We start from the raw sequence: 19,728 nt of genomic DNA, 5'->3' as shown, positions 1-19,728 counted from the left end.
TCCTTAATTGTGTGAAAATAGCTTTTATATATTGAATTGGATGCATAAGGGGGCTACAATCCTTGACTTGGTACAAGTAGTCCTCAATTGTGTGATTGTATTGAAGATTTATTTGTGTTGTTTTATGCATTGGTTTATATAGGGAATGCATTATGTATTATGAAAGATTGTTAGTGCATGACATGACCAATCATAGATATTATTACTTTCGTGTGTGTTTTGCAAATAATTATCATCGTTTCAGTGTAGAAGTTGATTATTCTTTATAGCATTTGAAAATAGATATGTCGTATTGTTTGCAAATCGAAGAGGATGTATAAATAATTATCATATTTATAACTGCATTGACAAAGTAATTGCATTATTGTATTCATAATGTCGTGTAGAGAGTGCATTGCAATGTGTATGTTTGCTCATAACATATGTGATCGAATGTGGACTATCTAGAGTGCATTGCGAACCTCTAAGTGTGCAAATTTGATTACTTTCTTAGTGAAATTTTTTTAATATATATTGAAAAGAAGAAAATGTTTTAAAAACTGAACATCTAGTTATTATGCCTTCAGTATTAAATTGAAAGCAATGGAGAAAAATGTTGGCACAAGTGGTACGAAGAAGGCAAAGAATAAAAAAACCTCTAACAAAGAGTAGGATTATGCTCACAACATATGCGGTTGATATGTGGAGTGGCAATGTATATGTTGCTTCACTACAAAATCAGGCGGTGCACCACGTATTAGGGACCATTTTTTGGGTAGCATTAATAAGAATTGTAAGAAATATGAACATCCTCAAGCACCTGTTGTTATAGAAATGATATTTTATGATTAATTGCAGCTGACATGTGGAAAAGATTAGACCCAGCTTGGCCTATGCAAATGTATTTGTATATCATGCATATTTTATTATTCAAGTGCTCTTTTATGAGCTTTGGCCAATTATGACCGGCCGGCCAGTTTGTAACCAATTTGACCATTCAAGAAATCTATAAAACACATACGTGCAAGAGGAAAATGGTCACTCTTGCACGGGGGGAGATTGCACCCAATGTTTGCGTTGCTCTTCTCTCCTCTACTCTCTTCTCTCACATCGTGCTGGCGTAGCACTCCTCTCTAGGAGGTGTGCCTGCACGTGCGTCTTCGCTCTCTCCCGCTCTCTATCTCTCTCTGTCCACGTTTATCATTGATTATGTGCTCATGGATGCGTCAGGTATGCAGATCTATTGTTTTATTGTCTGTAGCGTGTTATTTTCGAGTATTTTGCAGGGCAGCCAGGCTTCCGGCTGTAGCAGTGGTATCAGAGCATTGGATACGATCCTAGCTTGGTATGCAGGCATGGATACAGAGAACTTCACAATCAATTTATCAAAGCTAAGTGTGTTTTATCATTGTAATGGTAATTTTTGTTTCCTTTTACTTTGATTTTTCTACTCAAAGGCAAGGTATTTGTGTTTGAGAAATTCATAGCTAGGCTAAGTGAATTATATAGCAAAGAAAAAAAAAACAATAATCACTTTTGATGGATAAAAAAAACTAGTTATATTTGAGTTACACAACAACGAGCATTCAATTGCATTTATGGTTATATGAAAGCAATACATGTACAATAGAGAAGAAGCGATAGGATTAAGAGTTGATGTAGAATAACTATGAGTATATGCAGGCAGTAATTGAGGGAGTATACATTGGCACATGAGGGATATATATATATATATATAATTTTTTTTTCAACTTCACAAAAATAATCTTGATAGTCATTAATTGTCCGAATGAGTTTTTCTTGGGAATTTGTCTCGACAGTTCCAAGTGTCCTTCCCATGGTGCAACACCACAGGGAAAATCAAGGATTGGCCACGCCACTTCTTGTTGTGGTAGGAACGAACGCATAGATAACAAGCCATCACAAAACTCTGGTTGATGGTTTACAAAAATGTAAACCACACCCTCATAACAACTCACAACAGCAAAAACGGTCTCGTGAACAACGTCATTACCGCCACCTGGGCTCAGCCGCCTCCAGCACGTTGTGGATCGAATGGTGTGTCGCTCATTCTATAGGGTTGACTTGACTCCATCTTGGCATGCAAGTTGTGACTATTCTGCAGTCATCAAGTCTAGCTTGCTCTTGCATGCAGCACATCTCTCTCTGGCCTTTGCACCAGTCGCCGCCATGCACACCCATAAAGTAGTGCACCACGTGAGTTTGATAGTTTATGAGTAGGTCTTCCCTGGCTTGCCATGCAGACCCAGAAACAAGTGACTCGCAACCACCCAATTGCTAACTTACCAACTCTCGCGCTCTCTCTCTCTCATCTCTCTCTCTCTCTCTCTCTCTCTCTCTCTCTCTCTCTCTCTCTCTCTCTCTCTCTCTCTCTCTCTCTCTCTCTCCAGGCCACTTCATCAGTTGGCATGCAGTTGAAGCCCCCCCTAAACACCCATATATGACCACTTGAACCAAGTCCCGCCCCCACTCACTTGCGGCTGTAGCAGTTTTGCTCTGCCAACCCCACACACACACCCAAGTGGAGGTCGCCGTTACTCTCTCTCTCTCCTACCATGCCCACAACCACCCATGCGGTTCTAAGAAAATCATAACCGATGTTTGTCGACCCCTCTCTCTGATCACCCACCTACTTTAATTTTCTTGAGCAGCCAGAACCAGCTTACTGGTCGACCTGTCTCTCTTTTGCACAGATCTCCACGCATTTTTTTTTTCTCCACCCCACGTCAGCTGCATGCAACTCTCTATCTCTCTCTCTGCCCCTCGTTTACTACACAAAGCGCACACACACCCAGTTCGGACTCCATACTCAAGCTCAACACAGTCATGCATGAAACTGCTATGGCACAGTGATTGCTTTTTGGTTCCAATCGGCCAAGCTTTGGGGGGCCACAGCTGAGAACCCACTAACGTAACGAGCCGTCTATGATGTCACTCCTTTACCCCCCTGCAAGAGGCCATAGCAATTGATGAGAACCCCAGCCACTTTGTACTGGCCATAGCACCCCACTCTGCAATTCTCTCCTCGGCTTGCCCTGTGCCGACCCCGCCCCCAACCTTGTCACTATCCACCTCAGCACCCCTTGCCACTTAACAAAAGGAGCGGTGGCATATCCGTTGTTAACTAACTGAGCCTACGGCAGTAATAAGAGGAGGTATTGATGCCTCTCAATAAGGTTACAACAGTGGAAGTTAGCAGATAGGAGCCGCTAAGGGCCGACTCATAACACGGGATATCGGTAGATGTAGTGACAACACCTGCCATGGACAACCCTGCGACTGTTGTGAATGGGAGGAGTTGTTGCACAAGCCGAACTACTGACAATGTTGGTGGATTGCCCCAACTTTCTGCACCACCACCAACAACGGTGTTGCATGGTTTATGTTGGCCAACCACGCGCAGGCGCCCTGCATGCCTCTCACCCACCTTGAGCATGCAAAAGTGGCGCTATCTACGGCGTCAAGATTTTTATTTTTTTATTTTTCTAAATTATCATGCCTAACCCACACTTCTACCTCTATCACACCAAATGGAGGTAACAAGTACACACAGCAATTTATTAATTAATTTCCCAAAAAAAAAAAAGTCGATTGTCATTGACCCTGTTGGAGTTTGATTCCTATTGATTGCATGCTACGGATTTTCGCCCGTTTAGAACATGGAGAGTTCTCTCTCTCTCTCTCTCTCTCTCTCTCTCTCTCTCTCTCTCTCTCTCTCTCTCTCTCTCTCTCTCTCTCTCTCTCTCTCTCTCTCTCGGTCGATTGCTTACAATAGCGGACATGGGCGATGCTCTACAGCGACTGTTGCAATATTTTCTCAGACGCCGTCAGAACATTAACAATGCTGATCATGAATTTTGTATTTTTTAACTTTGCTTCATTTTAATTTGTACCCATGTATTGGATCAGATTCACACGAATTGCATCAATTTGGCATCATATGTGCACTGTTAATATAGCATTTCATTTCATTTATCTCTCTCTCCCTTTCCCCCTATGACTCCCTACAGAGGCAAACGTTCACGCAGCTTTTCCGCGCCTAGTACTTTCTCGCATGATGCCATTTGCCGCGTATCCTTCAACATACCATGATTGTGATGATGATTGTAATCACGCCTTTCAGACTTTTAGTTTTAGTCAATTTCGTTCCCTAGAACATTGGACAAAGTCTAATCTAACATTTCATTTCATCTCTCTCTTTCTCTCTCGCTTTTCCCCCCCCCCACTTCCCCTTTCCTTTTGGTCAATGGTCGATGTCATGGAAGCATCAAACATCGACATATTTCTTCGATGACCAATGCAATACTTTCTCAAACAACGCTCGCTTTTAGGCATCCACGTGCACTGGTAGTGATCATGATGTATTTAAACTGACTATTTCAGTCTTTCACTACACTTCATTTTAATACCTAGGCACTAGATTAGATCCATAAGGATTGTATTAATTTGATCTTATAGGTACTTTGTATAAGCTGAAAACTCTCATACTACAATATCTAGTACAAGTTTAAAAGAGAAGCTTAAGTTTTTGGTCTTGCCAGGCATTTTCTTGATGCATATTCTATACATAGTTTGACGTCTAACTGGCAATATCTCTAAGGTCAAATTAATTTTGCATTGTTTTCTTTATTTGTTGGACCAATCTACTCTTTATAGTATGGCCTTTACATGATGTATGCTCATGATATCATGACTAGACGCTAGTATGCTCGTGATATCATAATTAAAGAATAGTCAATGCCCTTTAACAATTATAAATAATAAATTTTACAACGTTAAGCACTTTAGAGACAACAATTTGCGATATCAAGGGGACTACTCCATTTATTCAAACAAAAACAATCTACAATATATTGATTCCATCTCACTTTCGAATTAATCCGAGGCTCATCATTGTAAATGACTTCTACTAATTACAGTTCTATCCTACTTGTATCTCTCTCCCCACGCACAAACTAGTACATATTTTCAGATGTAGTACATCAGCCAGGGTCAAATGGTTTACAAAAAGCACACAGCACTTGTACCTCATCCATATACCAACAATGGTCTATATATTCAAATACAGTTTACCCTCCTGGTATGTACATCAAATACGTCATTCCTCTTTTCTTATCTCATTTCTCTCCATTGTGTTCTACACTGAATACTCAAACAACACTACTAAGGACATGGCTTCTGATTGTATTGAAGGAATTCTTTATTGAGATAATTTGTCAATAAGCTATGCAGCTAGTAGTCATGCGAGCTACGGTGCTCTGGATAGTGACCAACACTTTATAAGCACCTTGCTATACTCCAAAATGGTGTCACACACATAGTAAAAACTTTTCCCTTTTATGTCTTGTCTAGTCCATTGGTCACGGACACACGATTCGCCGATTTAGGCAGTGTGTAGATACTCATCTTGGTGCAGATTCGCCGATTTAGGCAGCACATTGAAAATTACAGATTCATGATTTTTTAAACAATACCAAATGCAGATTCTCCGATTTAGGCAACATTAGTGCAGATTCGCCGATTTAGGCAGCACACTTTATTGGTGTAGACTTGCCGGATGAGGCAACACCAATCACAAAATCATGCTGCAGTGGCTGGCCACCACTGTAACTGGTATGATTTTGTTACCCGGGTACATAATGAAAGTGATTTGGATTTGGACTTATACTGTGGAATTGGAATTGGATTGGGATTTGGTATTTGGTGATTATTATGGCAGTGTTTATGTGATGAGATTTGACATTATGAGATTGATGATGAGTGTGACCAATGATATCCTGATTCATCAGGGTATGACATATACTGATTATTCTAGTGGTATGGGACACTAGAATAGGTAGTATGTGGATGACGGCAAGCATAAGCAATGTTGTCTAATTTTATGGATTTTTTATACTATTTGATACAGATTTCTAATCATTGTTTTTGACAAGTACTGTTTGTAGATTTCTATCTTCGCAACTGAGGACAGTTGCTTTCCAACGGAGAGGTATGTTATAGAAATGATATTTTATGATTTATTGCAGCTGACAGGTGGAAAAGATTAGACCCAGCTTGGCCTATGCAAATGTATTTGCATATCATGTATATTTTATTATACAAGTGCTCTTTTATGAGCTTTGGCCAATTATGACCGGCCGGCCAGTTTGTAACCAATTTGACCATTCAAGAAATCTATAAAACAAATACGTGCAAGAGGGAAATGGTCACTCTTGCACAGGGGGAGATTGCACCCAGTGTTTGCGTTGCTCTTCTCTCCTCTCCTCTCTTCTCTCACACCGTGCTGGCGTAGCACTCCGCTCTAGGAGGTGTGCCTGCACGTGCGTCTTCGCTCTCTCCCGCTCTCTATCTCTCTCTGTCCACGTTTATCGTTGATTATGTGCTCATGGATGCGTCAGGTATGCAGATCTATCGTTTTATTATCTGTAGCATGTTATTTTTGAGTATTTTGCAGGGCAGCCAGGCTTCCGGCTGTAGCAGATGTTATAGAAATGATATTTTATGATTTATTGCAGCTGACAGGTGGAAAAGATTAGACCCAGCTTGTCCTATGCAAATGTATTTGTATATCATGTATATTTTATTATTCAAGTGCTCTTTTATGAGCTTTGGCCAATTATGACCGGCCGGCCAGTTTGTAACCAATTTGACCATTCAAGAAATCTATAAAATATCATTTCTATAACACCTGCAAATGCAAAGCGTTTGAGAGAAGAGTTTGCCAAAAAGGGTGGCAAGAGACAACGGATACACAGCTCTGTTATGGATGCAACTCAAGAGCATTCAGAGCTAAATATTAACTCTGCTGATCCTGTGGTGACACCAACTAACCTTGCAGAACAACTTGCGCAGGGAGAGGAATGTCAAGCAGCATTCACCCCACTTGCCAAAGCAATTTTCTTCACTGGAAGCGCTCTAGTCATGGTAGACAGCAATCATTGGAAGGCCGCCTGGAAGAAAATCAATGAGTTTGGCCCAGGATTTTCAATCCCTTCGTATCACACGATACAAAATGTTCTCTTAGAAAAATGTTACATTGAAGTCAAAGAGTGTGTTTCCAAAATAATACTTAGGAATACTTCTCTTTCAGGATGCACAATTGTGAGTGATGGTTGGTTTAATATTCAAAGAGACCATTGATCAATGTAATGCTGATTTGTCTAAGGGGAAAAACATTCATAAAGGCGATTGACAGTTCCGATGCAATTAAAAGTAGGAAATACATTTATGAGACCTTGATTAATGTAATTAAAGAAATCGGAGTTGAACATGTCGTTCAAGTAGTCATGGACAATGCAAAGAACTGTAAAACTGCTAGCAAATTACTAAATAAGTGCTTTTCACACATTTTCACCAATGGTTGTCATACAGACAGCTTAAACTTGGTGCTGAAGGATTGGTACACTAATGAAGAAACCACATGGTTTGCCAAAATAATTGACACAGCGCGACAAGTTGTGAAATTGATCTTGAAACGACAGAGTGCTCGATTTGCACAGAATGCACATGTCAGTGATGTTGAAACTTCTCGCTGAAACTCGATTTTGCATGCAATTTTATACATTGGAATCATTTTTATACATTAGAAGAGAATCTGATAATAGATGTGGAAGTTGAAATACAAGAAAATCCACAACACTTGGACTTAGAACCAGATAACAACTTCATAGATTCAATATAGCTAGAGAGTAGAATGAAAATTGTGTCAAAAACCATTATGAAAGAGCTTGTATTCAACGTGTTTTGATCATATACAATGCTTTATAGTATCGATTATATATAACTCAATCGATGTCAATTGTTATGTTCAAAATCTGCATCTTCGTTACTAATAGATTTTTTATTGTGCTAGGGGTGTCTTGGCAGGCTTGCTTGAATTTATACTCATTTTTCATGCCAAACATATAATATATTCCTTGTGGAATATCTTGTGAACAGATTGCACATCGGCTACTATTTTGCATTAAACTGATTAAACACACGAGGTGATAATAATGACCACATGCAAATGTATAGTATCCACTCCATCCATCAAAATTCTTGTAGCAAACTGAACACTGGGAAGATGAAGATGCATCCGATTGTGACGTGGGGACCAACTCTAGATGCAGGACGAGGTGACTAATGTGTGTCCCTTGTACAGACAGAGGATTCACTTGCTGTGTCAAATTTTGAATAGATTGTGCCTCCAAAACTGCAAAGTCCGTTTGAGCGCTCGGATGCAAATAATTATTTGATACGTGCTTGATTGGCATTCTAAGCATCATGCCCCAATCAATGATGCGGACATGCAGTTTATATGGGTGAGTAAAGTTCAACATTATGTTGAAAGGGTGTAGGTCACTGTGCACTATACCAGCTGAGTGAGCAGTCGTAACGCCATCAATTAAAGCGTGTAAGATTGCTAGTATCTACCCAATCACTGCTTTGATACGTGCATCTCTATCTCTGGTAAGTGTTGATTTGTTGGTGGCAGCGACCTCCAACCATGTTGTATCTTTTGCATGTAGCATATGAACGCTCCGTGGGCAAATGGCAAGTGGCACATCATGTCCCCCAAGGTTCCCCCATTGTAGTATGGAAAAGATTGTGATCTAGGGAGCCTCGGTGGTAAAGCCAATGCATCTTACAATGGAGGGGTAAATTGTTTGCATTCCTTGCTCTGTCTGAAAGCTAATGTGCCAGTATCACTGAGACTAGTGGGCGCAGACGAGCCGACGGGATTTGTTCTCGGGCACCAACGACACCAGTACCAGCTGCGCCAGTACCAGTGAGATCAATTGGTGCGGCCGAACCGACAGGATTTGTTCCCGGGCACCAGTGAGACCAGTACGAGCTGCACAAGTATTAGTCAAACTAGTGGGCGTTGTTGAGCCGACGGGATTTGTTCTCGGGCACCAGTGAGACCAGTACTAGTTGTGCTAGTATCAGTGAGACTAGTGGGCGCGGCCAAGCCGACGGGATTTTTTCCCAGGCACCAGTGAGACCAATACCAGATGCCAAGTTATCAGCAATTGAACTTTTGTCGAGCGAGATTTGTGATGGGTCAGCCGCCAGTATAGCAGTATAGTTGCACCAGTATCAGCGATACCAGTATTACCAGTACAATACTAAAAATATGGGACCAGTACCAATGTTCAAGTATTATACCGTGGAGCTTAAGGCAAGCTAAGAATAGCATCTAGGAGGCAAAAAATAGGGAAAAGCGAGGATTACACACGCCATGCAGAAGCTAAATAAAGAGGAGGGGGGGGGGCTAAAAATAGGAGGTCGGACGCGCCCTAAAGGGTAGTTTTTGGGGATAGTTGAATGTAGTTTTTTTTAAAGGTAAGATTGGGAGGAGATTTTTTTTTAGAGAGGAGACAGGGAAGTCAACGAAGAAGAAGTGTACGAGCAGGGCTTAGCAGAAGGAGGCTTATCTGACATATTGTGGTTTATATTTCCATCTGGTTTGGGTTATTTGAAGAAGGGATTTCAAATCAACAGGCATAGCGACGTTGGCATATGCAACCGATTTGTATCAAGGGTTCCAGATATCCGTTTATTGGTTATGTGTTAATATCTGTTCCAAGTTGGATTCTAGCCATTAATTATGTTCCAATCAATGATATTCTCATGCAATTCTATATAATCATCTCTTTATCGTCTTATTAACACTAAATCGGCCTCAACCACGTTCGCTTTCCTCGGTTTTGCATCTTGACTGCTTCTCCGGCTACAGCAAGAAGCCTAGCACTTTCCTGGTCGACCCTGGAGAGACATGCACTCTGACAACGTCTTGCTCATTCCTCTCTCTCTCTCTCTCTCTCTCTCTCTCTCTCTCTCTCTCTCTCTCTCTCTCTCTCTCTCTCTCTCTGAGACTCATTCTGACTTAGGTAGTGGTCACTCGATGCATAGTTATTAGTTACTTTTTGAAATAAATGTGCTTCATGGACAATGAGACATGCATGCACTAATTATTTTTCGTATATGGAGTTATGCAAGGCTTTTGGAACTATGCCGATTTGGCATAGTTGCAGCAGTAACATATTTTTGATAACAGATGCGCACGTGACCACACCCTTACATTTTGTTCTTTCTTCTTGATTTTTTTAGTCTCTCTAAACCCAAAGGAGACCTGCAATATGTTAAACCACACTCTTTGTATTAATTGAAAAATGCAAATCCTCCATTGTTGCTACGAAGGTATGGTTGCTCAAGTTCCAACTTCTAGGTTAATGGTTAACAAGCACATAGAAGCTACACGTTGTGATAAAAAAGGAGTCTACCCAAGGTAGCACTAAATCAATGTTGCTTCCATTCAACCAAGCTTGCTAGCCTTGATGTTGCTTTCCATGGGTGCATTCAAGTCCACTGTCGTTGATGCAATATTAGTATAGTTCACTGTTAGAATGGTGCATTCATGTCCTGAAGACCAGCAATAATGGGTATGATATAAGCGAAGAAGATGGTTTGCCAAAATCATAAAGAGAGCATGTTGGACGGTGCAAGTGATAGCATTGCAGGGCTTTCCATCCGTGATATCAGGCAAGCCTCAACTGAAGGAGGTGACATGGTGGGCTATCATCTATTATCAGCTATGGTAGGACATATAATACAAATTTTTCTTACATCTGGTGGCCTTAAAGGTAACGAGCGTGATGTTGTATGATGAAATAAGCGCATGACCTTGATGCTTTCACTATTCAACATCTTTTAGTATGACTCTTCTAGCATCGAGTGTTGTTGATGTTGATGAGCTTACTCTCATGTTAGCTATTCACCTCACTCTTCCACTAGGTCCTTCATCCATATCACATATCACTTGACCTTAGGCAAGCACCTTTCTCTCCCTCTCTGGTGGATCATGTACGCCACGCTAAGGTTTTTTTTTTGTCTTTGTGGGGATCAGCCTGTGGCACTGTGGATTGTTTATGAGGGTTTTTTGAACTCAATATTTCATCATTCATTTCTTGGTTTTGTGTATCAAATCAAATCAACTATGTTCAGCCAGCCATACAAGTAGGCATTAATAGTAATGGCACATGCTTGCTATAGTCTTTACTCAAGAGGCATCACAAAATCCCACAAATACACAAACATTTTGTTCTTAGTGTTTATGTAATAATAATAATCATCAATAGGCACATGTGTCTACAGAAAGGAATTAATTTTGTTGCATCGCTCAAATAATCATGTTCACCATCTTATAGGTTTCCACAATTGCTCTTCATCTACCTTGGCATCTATCGATTGCAGAGCCCACACTGGTGCACCAAATGTTTACTACATGGCTTTTAAAATATATGTAAACTTAGCAATACACAATAATGTGCACTATTTTGAGGGCTTTGTAGCAGAGAACTTATCACATCATGCGTGCGTATAGTCTTTTCAAGCTCATCATTCTTTCACCTCAAGATCCTCCATATTACGAGCATCATATTTTGTACATTCTTCATGGTGAAAATTTGTATGTCTAAGTTGTTTTCGCATTCAAGTAATGTCATCATGGAGCCTATTAAACCATCTCAATTATTTGTTGACTTGCAACATGTAGGTAATTACATGGGTTGCATGTTGCTCCCATCTGCCTCTTTTTCTTGTCGTTGAATGTTTCAAAGCCTCCAATGAAAAAAGTTGGCACAATGGCTAGTTGTTGCAGTTTAAGATGACAAGCCAAAAGACCACTACCAAATTGTAAGCTTATATGGGTGTCTCACGCTTTAAATCAAAGAAATATGAATTAGCAAAAGCAAGTGCAAATTCTATGACCATTGTTATCACCTACTAGTGATTAATCATTTGATAATAGTCCCATCTATTACATCCCACTAGTATTTTCTGATTTGATATATATCTCAAGTATTAATTCCTCACTCCTTTCAACATTTTTTGAGTGCATACAAGAATGTTGGCAATGCATCAATTGATATTCAAAAGCACTCGTGCATGCTTGCAACAATCGGTAGAGGTGATGGCTGATCTAACATCATGATTGTGGGTGTTAAATGTTGATCTTATATGTGAAGCTACTCAATATATGGCTTCTCTATATATGGCACCCAGGTCCCCTCTATATATACATCATCTCATGTGTGTATTCTACACACTTTGGGGTTCTATTTCTGTGCTCTCTCCTTCTCTCTCAACCTCGTATCAGAGCAGGACATTTTTGTTTTTTATTTTTCTCCTGATTGAAAGCGATTTTGCAGAAACTACCCGCATGAGGCACCGGGATTGATGTGGTCTACAACTTTGCAGAAGTTCAAATTCTGCATCGATTTTGAGTTATCGTTCTCGCGGACTGCGTACATGCCTGAAAAGCAACTTCGCTTTTGTTTTTGACTTTTCTCCTGATTGAAAACAATTTTGCAAAAACTACTTGGATGTGGTCTACAACTTTGCAGAAGAAAGTTTTTTCAAATTTTGCACCGATTTTGAGTTATCGTTCGCGGACTGCGTACATGTTTGAAAAGCAATTTCGTTTTTTGTTTTTGATTTTTTACCTGATTGAAAACGATTTTGCAGAAACTACCCTCAAAGCCACCGGAATCGATGTGGTGTACAACTTTGTAGAAGAAAGTTTTTTCAAATTCTGCACCGATTTTGAGTTATCGTTCGCGGACTGCGTACATGCCTGAAAAGCAGCTTCGCTTTTTGTTTTTTATTTTTCTCCTGATTAGAAACGATTTTGCAGAAACTACCCAAGTGAGGCACCGAAATCGATGTGGTCTAAAATTTTGCAGAAAAGCAACCCGCGGAGACACTGGAATCGATGTGGTCTACAACTTTGCAGAAGAAGGTTTTTTCAAATTCTGCACTAATTTTGAGTTATCGTTTGCAGACTGCGTACATGCCTAAGAAGCAAATTTCTTTTTTGGTTTTTTGATTGTTCTGCTAATTGAAAACAATTTTGTAGAACTATTCGCTTGAGCCATCAAAATCGATGTGGTGTATAACTTTGCAGAAGAAACATTCTCTAAATTCTGCACCAATTTTGGGTTATCGTTCTTTGACTGCGAATATGTTTGAAAAGCAACTTTCGTTTTTTTGTTTGCTATACAGGAACCAGTTACATATCGTTCCGATTCAGTCGAGCCGTTGATGATCGTCCAAATTCTATCGAGCTACTGTTGGTACATGATCTTTTGCTATATGATATACTCGCCCATTGATTCTCGTATAATTATTCTTTTAGAGATATACTTTACGTCGTTTTATTGATAATCTCTCGTTGATACCATAGTGATTTTGATGGTACCATGATGATGTTTTGTTAGTACTTTGGTCATGGTGATCTTCGTTGATACCATGATGATATTTCGTTGATACCATGGTTATTCTTGGTGATGTCATGATGATATTTTCTTGATTCCATGGTTATTCTCGATGATACCATGATGTTGTTTCGTTGATACCATGGTTATTCTCAGTGATACCATGATGTTGTTTCGTTGATACCATGGTTATTCTCGGTGATACCATGATGTTGTTTCGTTGATACAATGATTATTCTCGGTGATATCATGATGTTGTTTCGTTGATACCATGGTTATTCTCGGTGATACCATGATGTTGTTTCGTTGATACCATGGTTATTCTTGGTGATACCATGATGTTGTTTCGTTGGTACTATGATTATTCTCGGTGATATCATGATGTTGTTTTGTTGATACCATGGTTATTCTCGGTGGTACCATGACGTTGTTTCATTGATACAATGATTATTCTATGATGCTTTTCGTTGATACCATGATGATTTATTCATTTTTATTGATACAATGATGATAATTTGTTAATACTTTGATGATACTCATTAATGATATCATTACGTTGATAAATGTCGTTTTATGTAGTATATACACATGTCATTTACATCACGTAATCACGCATCTTGTACTTTTACGTTCATACTTATATGTTGTCGTGCGTATATATGTCGTCAAAAGAGTGGCGTCGCGAACCATCTCTTATGGCATTGTGAATGTAATTATTTCACTAACGATGCTAATAATTTTCATGACTATGTTTTTTGAGTCTATGATCTATGTAGGATTGATCAAAGAATTGATTTCATGAAGACAAACTTGGTGACAATAAAAGATATATGAAGGCATGTTTGGTGACAATAAAAGATTTATGAAGGCATGTTTGGTGATGCCATATTGATGACAAGTACACAACAGATTCACAGAGACACTTCTGATTATGAGCTAATCGATAGCCTTTACACCTCTTTATTGAACCTTTGTATTCATTATTGTATTTGATAGGATAGGAGTAATGTAACTCCTCATAAAACATTCATTGTAAAAGGAGTGATGTAGCTCCTCATAAAATATTCATTGTAAAAGGAGTGATGTAGCTCCTCGTGAACATTTATACATTCAATGATTTTTATAATATAACGGTGGGTGTATATAGAGTTGTGGGTTTTTCCCTTGATCCCCCTGCAAGCGTTTTTTCATCCACAGTTAGGGACCCTTATTTGAGCGGGGGTGTTGAGTTTATATGTGAAGCTACTCAATATATGGCTTCTCTATATATGGTACCCAGGTCCCCTCTATATATACATCATCTCATGTATGTATTCTACACACTTTGGGGTTCTATTTCTGTGCTCTCTCCTTCTCTCTCAACATTAAATAGCACATTGCATTGGACTCACAAGCCCCACAAGGCTCACAATCGTGCAAGCAACACCCTAAGCTACAAAATAGGTCTTAAACTTGATCAAAAGTATAATTGAGTTAAACATTGATCAAAGGGTTTGTAAATTCATCAATGCTTAACACTTGGTTTGTGTTTGAGCCACTTAAGTGGCTTGAGCCATAATAGTGGCTTGGCACCTCATTCTATAAAATTGGCCCTAAGACTCTCTATTTTTCAAGAAACCATGATTCTAGGATACCATCGATATCCTATGACGTAGAGGAAAATTCTAGTATACCATTTATCCCAAAAAAGTGTAAATTTAAAAACTTTAATTTTCTAAAAATAGTAAGAAGCCACAAATTGGCTTTTAAATTTAATAGCATACACATATTTGAGGCCTAAAACAAACCGGCAGTTTTTTCCTAAAAATAGTGTACGCATAGATTCTCATTGTATACATATCCATGTATTTTTTTAAAAAGTTTCAATGTGCTTTGAAGGTTTTTAAGGGGTCTACATGGGGTATCAAAACTTTTGAGTGATTTTTGTTCGATTGTACCTAAAAGATGGCTCTTAAATAATATTTTTACATGAAAATATTTATTTCTAATTTTTTTCAACTCCCTATATGCCTTGAGAACAAATCCCTGAAAGGGTTTGATGAGATTTTTAGTGGTTAATGAGAACAAGAATTTATAAAAAAGTTGCTTATAGACACGAAAGTTTTCTTATGCTCACACAACCCTAGTGTTAACTATAGTTGGAAAGGAGGTTTTTTGAGCAGTATTTTTGAAGGATTTAATGTAATATTTATGGTTTCCATTATTATGTGTTTTGGTAAAATCTACTCGATTTTTGCTTTTCTTGACAAAACTTGCTTAGTGTTTGGTAAAACTCGACCCCAAGGGATTTGTCCACTTGTTTGAGAAGAAATAATCTAGAGAAAGCATGGGAAATCTTGATGAAGGAGTGAAATGACTTGATCCTTCTTTGATGCGTTGCTTCACCACCATTTCGTCATGATTTCATGGCAAAGACATAGGTGCAAAGCTCATGCATGCGGTGAATGAGAGCTTTCTCATCTTCACTTGTGTATGTGCCTTGATTACTGATTTGTGTTGTAACAATGTTCCTACTGCTGATCTCTATAATAGGGGTCTCCTACAGTGTGAAGCCAAGTGAGGGGTCTTAGTTGGGTGGTGATAGGGTAAGGACAATATGATGGACAGGTAGAACATGGAGTGGATGGCAAAGATGTGGCAGCAACAAGGGATACTAAGGGTAAATGTGTTCTATGAATACCATGCGGGGTGAATACATCAATTCCACCACCTCCACAACATATTCCTCCACCATCACTAGAGTATCATAGGCATGATGGCTCAAGTTTTCATTGTTGGACATCAATGACCAAAAGTGCTTGAGAATGTGGAACAACCCGATGCTCTAGGCTAGAGATGCATACCACGTATCAAGATCCTTTGGTGAAGGTGAGCCCATGTGTGTATAAAGAAGAAAGTGAAAAAACGAGCAAGTTGTATGAGATGCCTAGCTTGTATGGCCAACAAGTAAACTTTGAGCTTGAAAATTACAAAAATAAACAAGATATGCTTTCATTGCACCAAAGTCATAAAGACTTTTAAACTTTATATTCATAAAAACAAGTAAAAAATAAAGAAGATATGCATTCATTGCATTTACAAGCCTCCATCTCATCTTGGCACAACTCAATATGCCCTATATCTATGAAGAGCTCTCTCCTTGGAGAGACATCCATACAATCATCCCATACGTCCTAGATTGCCTCCATTTTTATTTTTTGCCATGATTACATTAGGAAGTGAATGAGGGCCTCTTTATTTTGTAGTTTAAAGAAATGCTTAAGGCTTAAGATAGCTTCGGCCAAGCCTAAAAGAGTGGAGAAAAAGGTCTGTGTTGGGCTTTTAAAAAAAACTTATTTTACATTTTGTATTTTAAAACATGTAATTTTTACCAAAAAAGGTGGATGACTTGATTGAGAATTTAAAATTATATTTTTTCACCTCTCCTCTCTCTCTTATGCTGAAACCACTTTCTTTCACTTGGAGGTTATTAAAGAAACTGCTTTTCAACCCTTCACCTACCAAAAAAGCAGACTTTTTGGTAATCATTGAGCAATATTTTGCTAAAACAAGGCCACCGAGCCGGAGGGAAAAGCCCTTGTGAGCCGTGATGCATAGGAGGCCATTTTGAATGGTCACCCCCAGGCACCTAAATTCCAACCTTGGGTTGAAATTTTTGTGGAAGCCTTTTTGAACACGTGTTGCCTTAATTGAGTTTGTACAAACAGAATGAACAAGTCTAGTCACCCTGTGAACATGTGAGGGGCACATGGTCTAGCATAGATGGCATGTGAGTTGCACAAAAGTCCAAATGACCATCCCAATCACCATTGCTTTTCCACATTCTATGGAGCCACTCTTGACCTTTAGAGAGTTGCCCCTTGAACCGGGAAAGGTGCATTGTGACCCTTAAGAGGACTTGCACCTAGCCATGTTCTGCTACTACTTACGTAGCTCATTTGTACACAACAATAAATTGGTCCATTTCTAATCAGGCTATCATTTTGAGTCTACACACACACACACACACACACTCTCTCTCTCTCTCTCTCTAATCATTAATGTGTTATCAATTATGTTATTATGAATGCTAATCTTGTTGATCCACCCTAACTCAACAATTGGAATCAGAGCTCTTGGTGCAATTAGAGTTCTCTAATTAGCTACCCTAATTATACACTTGATTACTCTCTTTTCATCAAGTGTTAGTGGCAAATACGCTACACAATCACGGTGCAACTCTCATGGATTTTGGGCACAGCCACTACCCTCGTCCATGATAGGAAATTGTGATTAGTAGCAATAGCGTGTGTTGTTTGATTATTGCACTTGCGTTCGACTTAATTTTATGACAATTTCTTAGTAATTTTCATCCTCAATTGACCTCCTTGACCTCGCATCGTTCTAGCATCAACCTTACAAGGAAATCTCTTGAAGAAATATCAATGAGGATACTAATATGCATAGACCTAACGATTATCTATCCTTTTCTTGCAATTAGAGGTAATGCTTTTTAAAATACTTTGCAGAATGAATACCACATTGACAAGTTTGCTATGTGAACTAGGGGCTCTTGCAACATGCCAGTTGGTAGGGATAATAATTGTGGCACTACCTGAGCCACCTACGACCATCCATTCTTCAAGTTGTTCACATAGATTATTAAACATGGTTGTGCTGAGCTACTCAAATGCAAGGCATTTAGTGCCATCCTTAGTAAAGATTCCCTCACTTTCAACAAATGTATACTAGTGGACCACAAGACTATTGAGTTAGGGTGGATCAACAAGACTAGCATTCATAATGACATAATTGATAAGTACATTAATAATTAGAGAGACTCAAAATGATAACTTGATTAGAAATGAACTAACTTATTGGTGCGTATAGATCAGCTACTTAAGTAGTAGCAAAAAATGGCTAGGTGCACCTCTCAAAGGTGACAATGCACCTTTCCCAAGGGTCAAAGGAAAACTCTCCAAAGGTCAAGAGTGGCTCCATAGAATGTGGAAAATCCATGTGGATTGGGATGATCATTTGGACTCTTGTGCAACTCACCCGCCATGTGTGCTAGGCCATGTGCCCTCACATGCTCGTAGGGTGACTAGATTGCTGACTGTATATAGGTCATGCCCATCTCTTGCCCATACAAGTTGAGAGGTCTAGGCCAAAGGCCATATTTCCCAACAATCTACCCCTTGGATTTTGGTTTATACAGAAGAAAAATAGATTGAGACTCAATGCCACATAGGCTACACTTAGTAGTCAACAAAGGCTAAAAACAAGTCTTATTTGACATGGTGTCACAAAGACTAAAGATCCCTCCCCTCCAACAAATAAGACAAAAGACCATCCATATCTATAGTATATTAGTATATTCACAAAGGTGAGTGTAGGGGCAGCACAAACATCTCACAGACATGCACGGTTGACTTTGCCTTTTTCTCTACTATTACTGCTGCTACTTGGGCATTCTGATGGTGGATGACCTTTGATGCCACAATTACTAAAGAAGTTGTTCTTGTAGCAATATTTAGAGAAATTCCTTGTTTTTCCACATTCATAACACTTTTCATTCTTGGTCTTAGTTGATGAAGATGTAGTCCTAGATAGCGATGCAATGTAAACTCCTCCATTTCCCAATGCCTTCTTTGCTTGCATCTTCTCTTCTTCAATCATTGATGACTTGTTTGCAAGGTGGGTGCTCGCTCCTTTTGTTCTAGCATTGTGACTATGTTTTCAAACTTTTCTGGAATAGCACTTAGGAGCACAACAACCTTATCTCCCTTTGGAATTTGACATTCGATGTAGGTTAATTTAGGTGATGATGCTCGTTAAATTATTCACGAGGCTTGAAATTTCCTCTCCTTCACTCATTCTCAGTTTGTAGAGGTTCTTTTGAAGGCTGATTTTTCTCATTATCTTCTTGTACCAAAATTTTCTTCTAAGGTTTTCCATGCTTGAATTGTTGTGGTGCAATTATCAGTGAGGTGCACATAATTATCATCTTGTGAGGTGATACTTATGCTTAGATCTTGTTCATCTTTTCCTTGAATGTGTGCAATTTAGGTTTTAATGAGTGTGTCGCTGGCTGTCGATGGTTGAGTCGTGCGTGGTTTGACAACAAACCATAATTTTTTTTGCATGAGATACCCTCGCAACTTATTCTACCAAGTGTGGAAACCTTCCCTATTGAATTTTTCAATCCCTTTTTCTCCCATAGTATTGTAGAGAGGTCTTAACAAGTAGCCAGAGCTAATGCCTATGTCTAGCCTCTTTACACGTGCACTCGAGAAAGCTTATCCCCTTAGCTTATGGTATACCACATACATTTCAATTTCAATTGTACCATAGAGATTTTAACTTTGAAGTACAATAATTTGGGGAGAATTAGAGAGAAGGAAAAAATTCCATGCTTTGAATGTGGATGGAAAATTTCTTTGAAGTTAAAAGATTTTGAATGCACTTTGAGGCTACCTTGGAAGCCTGG

The sequence above is a fragment of the Adiantum capillus-veneris genome, chromosome 28 (assembly GCF_014529385.1).
Source record: "Adiantum capillus-veneris isolate H3 chromosome 28, ASM1452938v2, whole genome shotgun sequence".
Classification (NCBI taxonomy): Eukaryota; Viridiplantae; Streptophyta; class Polypodiopsida; order Polypodiales; family Pteridaceae; genus Adiantum; species Adiantum capillus-veneris.
Note: the sequence above shows the minus strand (reverse complement) of the source record.